Raw genomic sequence first — 9,413 nt, forward strand, 5'->3', positions numbered from 1 at the left:
ACTCCACGTAAAAGTTGAGTCCCATAGTACATACCTATAATGCCAACACTGAGCAAGAAGGATCCTTAGGGCTTGCTGGCAAGCAAGTTTAGGCAAATAGGTTATTTCAAGATTCACACAAGATCTGGTCTCAAGAAATAAGATGGAGGACTGGAGAAGTGGCCCACTATATAAAGCATGTGCTACTCCATGCTTTTGTCACACACACACACACACACACAGCTTGCTTCCCTTAGCGTTTTAAAATTATTTATTTTATTTTTGAGATTATAATGTAATTACATCATATCTACATTCCCTTTCCTCCTCCCAAGCCTTCCTAGCTCTCTTTGGCTCCCATATTTCTGGTGGATGATTTTTATTTTACTTCCCTCTTTGTATTTCTCTGTCCGATTTGAACTTATTATTGACAGTATCAGGAAGGAGCAGTCAAGTTCTTTCGACTATGAAAGCATTTTTTGAGGGATCCAAGTTTTTTTTTTTCATTTTATTGTGGTTTAACTGATATGGAAGAATTGGGATTATGTATATTAACTGAATACCATGTGATACTTCAATCCATATGCACATTATGTGATCAGGTGAAATGTATCTGTCATCACAAATAAGTCTTACTTTATGGCCAAACTATCTTAATGCATCTAGCTTTCTAAAATCTATAGCAAGTTATCTGTAGTCAGGAAGATGCAAATACGTTCTCTTATGTGCCTGCAGCTGAGTATCTTCTCCTTAACTCTCCCTACTCCGATTCTCTCTAACGTCTCTTCACTATCATCCTACTTGGAACTTCTGTGACTTCAACTATCTTGAAATCCATATATTAATGACATCATGTGGTATTTGCTTTTCTGTGCCTGTATTGTTCCATTTAGCTAGTATCATCAACTCCACTTCCACCCATTTGACACAAGTGATAGGATTTCCCTTTTTGTGGGTAGACAGCATTTCATTGTGTGCATGTATAGAAAATTTTCGTTCTCTTTTCATTCATTACTGAGCATTTAAATTGATTCCAGGATTTCTGAATTGTGAACATTGCTTCAATAAGCATAGGGATTCAGATGTCTTTGCATTATACTGTTTCGGTTTCTTCTAATGCACACCTAGAAATGACATCGATGGATCATATGGCAATAGTAGTTTCATTTCTTGAAGAAATGCTATGCTTTTCTCCAGCTGCACCAAAATGCTCATTAATTGTGTGCAAGGAGAGCTCACTTTTCTCCACATCTCACCGGTACTTGATAGTTTTTCTCCTTTTGCTAACATCTATTCTTATGCCAGTGAAGTGAAATTGCACCAGAGTTTTGACATACATTTTCCTGATAATTATTGATGCTGGGCATTTTTTATATACCTGTTGTTCACTTGCATGCTTTCATTTTCTTTGCTGTTGAGTTTTTGAAGTCTTATATAGTCTAAATAGTAAACCACTGTCAGATATATATTATGAAAACAACTTCTTCTACTCTGTATGTTGCCTTGTCATTCTGATACTTGCTCCATTTGCTGTGCAAAGTCTTAATTTGATGTAAAAGTTAACCACTTAATTTGCTCTTATCTTACTGAGGTGGCTTCTTTCTGATGGTCAGTCTGCCACTGTCCTGGCTCAGCTGGAATTGCAGACAACCACTTGCATTCAGCTGGGTAATTAACCATTGTAAAGTAATCTAAGACTGGCGCAGTGGCACACACCTTTAATTCCAGCACTCAGGACACAGAGGCAGGCAGATCTATGCGAGTTCAATGTGACCTGAATCTATAGAATTAGTCTCAGGACAGCCAGAGATACATAATGAACCCCTGTCTGGAAAATACTAGCAAGTAAAAATAAAAAATAATCTGTGCAGTGGCACTTAGCATATTCCCAATGTTGTGTACACCAGCTCACTAGTTTCAAAATATTTTCATCCCCCAAAAGAAAAAACTTTAACCCTTAAGCCAATGCTCTCTACCTATTCTCTCCTCTTCCTATATTCCTGACAACTACAATGGATATGCTTATTTTTGATATTTCATATAAGTTAGTAACACTGCATAGAACCTTTTGTGTCTGGAGTCTTCCCATGGGTTTTGAGATTTATCTACATATTGTAGTATGCATGAGTGCTTCATTCTATTTTATGGCTGAATAATATTTCATTGTAGTAACACACAACAATTTGTTTAGCTAACCATTCATTGACAGACATTTGGGCCTTTTGGATATTATAAATCCTACTGCTATGCAAATGAGAGTCCTGTGTATTCTTTTCAGTTCCTGTTTTCAATTATTTTGACTTTATACCTACGAGTGAAATTATTCAGTCATATAATCATACTGTATTGAATTTTTTGAGGAACTATCCAACTGTTTCACGTAGTGGCTGCATTGCTTCATATTCTCACTATTGATATACAAAGTGTTCCATACTTTAAGCCAATTATGACATATCCTCCACAACATCTGCTAGTTTTTGCTTGTATTTTGTTTTAGTTTCTAATAGCCATCATAGTAGCTGTGAAAACCTCATTGTGGTTTGAACTTCCTAACTACTAAGGAGTTGTGTGCCTGTTGACCATTCACAGATATTCTTTGGAGAAATGTCTCTAAATATTTTGTCCATTTTTAAATGACCTGTCTTTTTATATTGAGCCATAAGAGCTGGTTCTGTATGTCTTCTGGCCACTATACTATTATGAGATCTATAACTTGTAAATACTTTCTCTCTTCCCCTAAGTTTTCTTTTCCCTTCCTTGCAAATGTCTTCTGATGCAATTGAGATAGCCACATACTATATCCTTCCTTTTGTTAATGTGGTGTTTTACGCTGATTGGTTTTCTTGTACTCCTAGAATGGACTCTACTCAGTCATGGTTCACAATCCTTTAATATGCTATCAGGTACATTTGTAATTTTGTAGAAGAATTTACATCTGTATTTATAAGGCATAATTGTATGTAACACAGTCTTTTATTTATTTAGTTTTGAGCTGGTGTAGCTCAAGCTAGTCTTGAATTTGAAGTCTTCCTGCCTCAGACACCAGAGTGATAGGATTATAGGCTTGCACCACCTTGCTTGGCTCAAACCTTTATTTTACAGAGAAAAAGTGACAGTACATTTCAGTTAAAAAAAAAAACAGCAAATGGAAAAGACAAGATTCACGTGGCAAAAGTTATAACCTTGGAAAAAACTGTGTTACACTGAAAATTATAACTGACCATGGTTCTTGCAAGGGAAGTTCTTTCCAAGAATATCTCACTTGATAATATCACACTTGATATGGATTACATATTTTTTTTAAAAAACCTAAATTTTTAGCCTATCATATCATTTTAGGAATGAGGAAAAAGAATGACTAAAATTAGGTGATTTGCACATAGTGACAGTTACAGTAAGCAAGAGCTGGCACATTTTTGTTTTTAAACAAAAACACAATTAGACCATTCCTTATACTATAGATGTCCAAGCATTCAGTCGCCTTACCACAAAGTCCATATCCTTGACATTTTGCTTGCTTCTAACTAAAATAAATGCATTGCTATTTAAGCCATTGTCTACCCTGCATTCTCTTTGACACAGCTAGAAAACAGCTTACTAGAACTTTATTACAAAAATATTTCATGTACTTGAAGTGCAATTAAACATGTGACTGCATTGTTTAATATTTTCTGTCAGTATTATTTACCAAACCTCAGGCACTGGACCAGTGAATGCGCTCCACATCTCTACATATGAAGTTCAAAGAATGACAGACTGTGCTAATAGCCATGAGTTTGCAGGAAAAATCTCAGCAACTGTTTATAGTGAAGGTGTATGTGATATTTCAAAGTGACAAGAAAATACCAAAGCTGTTTGAAATGTTCAAGTTGAAATGTTCAAATTAAGAGGAATGCTATTGAAAGAGACAAAGTAAAGCTGTGTACAGTGATGGTTTAATTCACATGCATGAGTCAATCATGCTTAGTACATGGGTGGTACTAGAAGTAGGTGGAAATGGGATGGTGAAAATGAGGAAGAAAAATCAATGAAAAATGTGCATCGATTCAAAGTTCAGATGAGCTATAAGTGAATCAATTTGTATTCCTGCACAATGATTTCCACAGTTGTCTGTCATATATCAAGCTTAATATGATATGCTGCTTCTGATATCCTTATGAGGAAGTGCTGAAGAAGGTCTTGACATTTCAGGGTTTTTTTTTTCCAGAGGTAATTTCAAACTCAGTAGCTCCAGCTGCTTAGTTCTATACTGTTTGTACATTTGAATTTTTCCCATTTTTAAAAGGTGTGTGTAAAAACAAGGAATTCCCGAAATTTGTGGATAAATGGATTGAGCTAGAAATGATCATAATGAGTGAGTTAACCCAGAAGCAGAAAAACTCAAATGGTATATACTCACTTATATCTGCATACTAGCCCAAGGGGCATGTCCCACGAAAGCCTTCACTTACCAGGAAACTGGGACAGAGGGGAGGACATCCTATTGGGACTCTAGATGAGAGAAGCATGGGAGAATAGCAAAGTAGAAGGATCCAGAGGGTCCTAGAAACCTACAAGTAGAACATTATGATAGGCAGATTTGGGCCCAGGGGTCCTGCTCAAACTAAGGCACCAGCCAAGGACAATAGAGGCAGTAAACTTTAAACCCCTACCCAGATCTAGCCAATGGGCAGAAAATTCTCCACAGTTGAGTGGAGAGTGGGATATGACTTTCTCACGTACTCTGGTGCCTCACATTTGACCATGTCCCCTGGAGGGGGAGACCTCGAGGCACTCAGAGGAAGGACAGCAGGTTACCGAGAAGAGACTTGATACCCTATGAGCATATACAGGGGGAGGTAATCCCCCTCAGGAACAGTCATAGGGGAGGGGAATAAGGGGAAAATGGGGGGAGGGGGAGGAATGGGAGGATACAAGGGATGGGATAAACATTGAGATGTAACAAGAATAAATTAATAAAAAAAATTTTTTTAAAAGGTGTGTGTGTGTGTTTCTCCTTGTTTTGATTCTAAAACAGTACTGTCTCCTCCAGCCCTTTTATCTTTTTTCTTGACTAGCTTGAGATTATATTTTTAATAAGGACAGTAGATGTGATATCGTGCCCTTCTCAGTGTATCACATCATAAGTACATGATGCCAATATCCATTAATACTGGTGAAAACAACATGGATCATTGGTGAATATGGTGTTTGCTAGGTTTTCCCACTATGAAACTGCTGTTTTCCTCTTTTGTGCTTGTTAAATAGTAGAGGAAGTTATTTTGAGAGTACTCTAGTACCTTGCTTCTCCTTAACTTTTGCCCATTAGTTTTGGCCCATACATGTTTCTTGCTTGCAATAGTTATTACTGTGGTGTTTGCCTATGGTGATTATGTATGTCAATTATTACTTATTTAATAATTAAAATTCTTCTATAAGAAAGCGATGTCCTCCCCCATCTGTTATAATTCACCTATTTGTTTACAAAATATAGACTCATATTTATTTTATTCTGTAAGTTGTAATTCATTATTATCATGTTTTTTAACTCGGATTGTCCCAGTTTCAAGAGTTCCTTCCACATGTATATTCTGTAAAGACAGTCTTCCAAAATATCAGAGCCCAGGGTGTACCTTATCTGAGTGGCAGAAGGTCAGAGACTATGGATCCAGTGAGTAACCTAGCAGCTGACTCCAAAACACCAATGTCAGTGTGTCCCCACACATACCCATATCCCCAGCCAGCCAGGCGCTTTCACCTGCCAGATGTTTTCAACCACCCTGGAGCTTTCCACCTACTTGAGCATGGGTCTGCATTCTGCTCCAGAAACCAGAGATCAGATTCCTCTCACTTCCACGAGGGACGTGCCTGGATACCAGAGACAGCACCCCAACCTCCAATTCATGATCCCACTGGTCCCCCCAGGGTTGTACAGCTTGGCAATAGGAGCATACAGGGTCATGGATCCAAGATGACGGAGCTAAGCCGAATCTGAGTGCCCGGAGCACAGCACCTACTTAGCGAGAAACCCACTGCGTCTGACTCCAAAATATGCCCATTCACTTTCCTCTGGATGTCCCCTGCCACCCTGAAAAGGACTCTGGACTCCAGAGATATACAGATTCAGCCTTTGGTTCAGCTCTATTAACTGTCTGTCTTGAGGAGACTGGCAGGACCTCACTGGATCACAAAAGCCAGAGAAACCCAACAGGTTCTGGGAACAAATAGCCAACACGATGGACAACAAGATGGCTAAAGGCCAGCATAAGAACACAATAAACAAAAACCAGGACAATATGGCTCCACCAGAACCCAACAAGCACTGGACCTTCTAATGCAGCTGAAACACAGGAAAAGGAACTTAAATCTATGCTTAGAAAGATGTCAGAAGCATATAAGGAGGAAACAAATCCCTCAAAGAAATACAGGAAAACACAATCAAACAAATAGAGGACATCAAAGATATACAGAAAAAATGCAACCAAACAGGTGAAAGAAATGAATACATAGGTTCAAGATCTGAAAATGGAAATAGTATCAATAAAGAAAACACAAACCAAGAAAATTCTGGAGACGGAAAACTTAGAGAAGAGAACAAGTGTTGCAGAGGCAAGCATCACCAACAGAATACAAGAGATGTAGAAGAGAACCTCAGGTGCAGAAGATATAATAGAAAAACTCGATACATTTATCAAAGAAAATATTACATTGAAAAAATTCCTGACATAAAACGTCCAAGAAATCAAAGACACCATGGAAAGGCAAAATATAAGAATAATAAGAATAGAAGGAAAAGAAAGTACCAGGCTCCAAGGACCAGAAAATATTTTCAAGAAAACTAAAGAAGAAAATGTCCCCAACCCAAGAGAAAGAGGGGGGGGGCCTTTAAACATACTAGAGGCTTACATAACACCAAATAGACTAGACCAGAAAATAAATTTCTCCTGCCACAAAATAATCAAAACACTAAATCTACAGGACAAAGAAAAAATATTAAAACTGGCAAGGAGAAAAGACCAAGGAACATATAAAGGCAAACCTATCAGAATTACACTTGACTTCTCAACAGCGACTATGAAAGCCAGAAAAGTCGGGGCAGATGCCATGCACACACTAAGAGACCCAGATGCCAGCCCAGACTACTATAACCAGCAAATTTTTCAATCACCATAGATGGAGAAAAGAAGATATTCTGTGACAAAAATCAAATTTAAACAGTATCTATGCACAAACTTAGCCCTACAGAAGATACTAGAAGGAAAACTCCAACCCAATGAGGTTACAGCCAAGAGAACACAGGATATAGATAAATTCACAACAGCAAAACCAAAAGAAGACAAGGACATAAATACACTATCACCATCATCACCACAATAGAAAGAACTAACAATAATTGGTCACTAATATCTACCACCGTCAATGTTCTCAATTCTCCAATGAAAAGACACAAGCTATCAGAATGGATGCTTAAACAGGATCTAATGTTCTGCTGCATACAAGAAACACCTTAGCAACAGAGATAGACATTACTTCAGAATAAAGGGCTAGAAAAAGATCTTCCAAGAAAACAGACCCAAGAAGCAAGCTGGTATAGCCATCTTAATAGCTAATAAAATAGACTTTCAACCAAAACTAATCAAAAGAGATGGAAAAGAACACTTAATACTCATTAAAGGAAAAAATCTACCAAGAAGACAACTCAATCCTGAACATCTATGCCCCAAATACAAGGACACTCACATTTGTAAAAGAAACATTATTAAAGTTTAAATCACACATTGATTGCCCACACATTAATAGTGGGAGACTTCAACACCTCACTCTCACCAAAGGACAGATCATGTAAACAGAAACTAAATTGAGAAATAATGAAACTAACAGAGGTTGTAAATCAGATGGACCTAATATATGTCTACAGATCTTTTCACCCAAACACTAAAGAATATACTTTCTTCTCAGCACCACACAGAATTTTCTCCAAAATTTACCATATACTCAGTCACAAAGCAAACCTCAACTGACAGAAGAAAATTGAATTAACCCATTGTTCTTTATCAGATCATTATGGATTAAAGCTAAACTTCAACAACAACAGAAATAACAAAAAGCCTACACACTCATAGAAACTGAACAACTCTCTGCTCAATGACGACTGGATAAGGGAAGAAATAAGGAACGAAACTAAAGACTTCCTAACAGTCAATTTCAAAAATAGGTACCACATACCCAAACTTACGGAGACACCATGAAAGCAGTGCTAAGAAGAGAGTTCATAGTACTAAGTGCCTTTGTAAAGAAATTGGAGAGATCCCATACCAGTAATTTAACAGCTCACTTGAAAGCTTTATTTTTTAAAAAAAAAAGCAAACACACCCAAGAGGAGTAGATGGCAGGAAATCAATAAATTGGAAACAAAAGGAACAATACAAATAATCAATGAAACCAAGAGCTTGTTCTTTGAGAAAATCAGCAAACCCCTAGCCAAACTAACTAAAAGGCATAAATACTACTCAAATTAACAAAATCAGAAATGAAAATAGGGGCATAACAAAAGACACTGAGGACATCCAAATAATAATTAGGTTCTTACCTCAAAAGCTTGTATTCCACAAAATTGGAATATCTAAAGGAAATAGACTATTTTTCTTGTTAGATTTCACATACCAAATTTAAATCAAGACCAAGTAAACAGTTTAAATAGTCCTATAACCCTTAAGAAAATTGAAGCAGTCATCAAAAGTCTCCCAACCAAAAAAAATCTTAGGGCCAGGTGGTTTTAGAGCAGAATTCTACCAGACTTTCAAAGAAGAGCTAATACCAGTACTCATCAAACTATTGCACAAAATAGAAACAGAAGGAACACTGCTAAACTCATTCTGTGAGGCCACAGTCACCCTGATACCTAAAACACACAAAGACTCACCAAAGAAAATTTCAGACCAATTTCACTCATGACCATCTATGCAAAAATACTCATAAAATACTCACAAAACTGAATCCAAGAACACTTCATATACTTTATCCACCATGATCAAGTAGGCTTTATGCCAGGAATATAGGGATGGTTCAACATACAAAAATCCATCAATGCAATACATCATATAAACAAGCTGAAAGAAAAAAATTCTCTTGGTCGGGCTGGAGAGATGGCTCAGGGGTTAAGGGCACTGACTGCTCTTCCAAAGGACCCAGATTCAACTCCCAGCACCCACATGGCAGCTCACAACTGTCTGTAACTCCAAGATCTGACACCCTCACACAGACATACATGCAGGCACAACACCAATGCACATAAAATAAAAATAAATAAAATAAAAAAGATTAATTTTAAAAATTCACATGGTCATCTCATTAGATGCAGAAAAAGCCTTTGACAAAATCTAACATCCCTTCATGATGAAAGTCTTGGAGAGATCAGGGATACAAGGCATATATCTAAACATACTAAAGGCTAT

This window comes from Acomys russatus, chromosome X, assembly GCF_903995435.1.
Source record: "Acomys russatus chromosome X, mAcoRus1.1, whole genome shotgun sequence".
In the NCBI taxonomy this organism is placed as follows: Eukaryota; Metazoa; Chordata; class Mammalia; order Rodentia; family Muridae; genus Acomys; species Acomys russatus.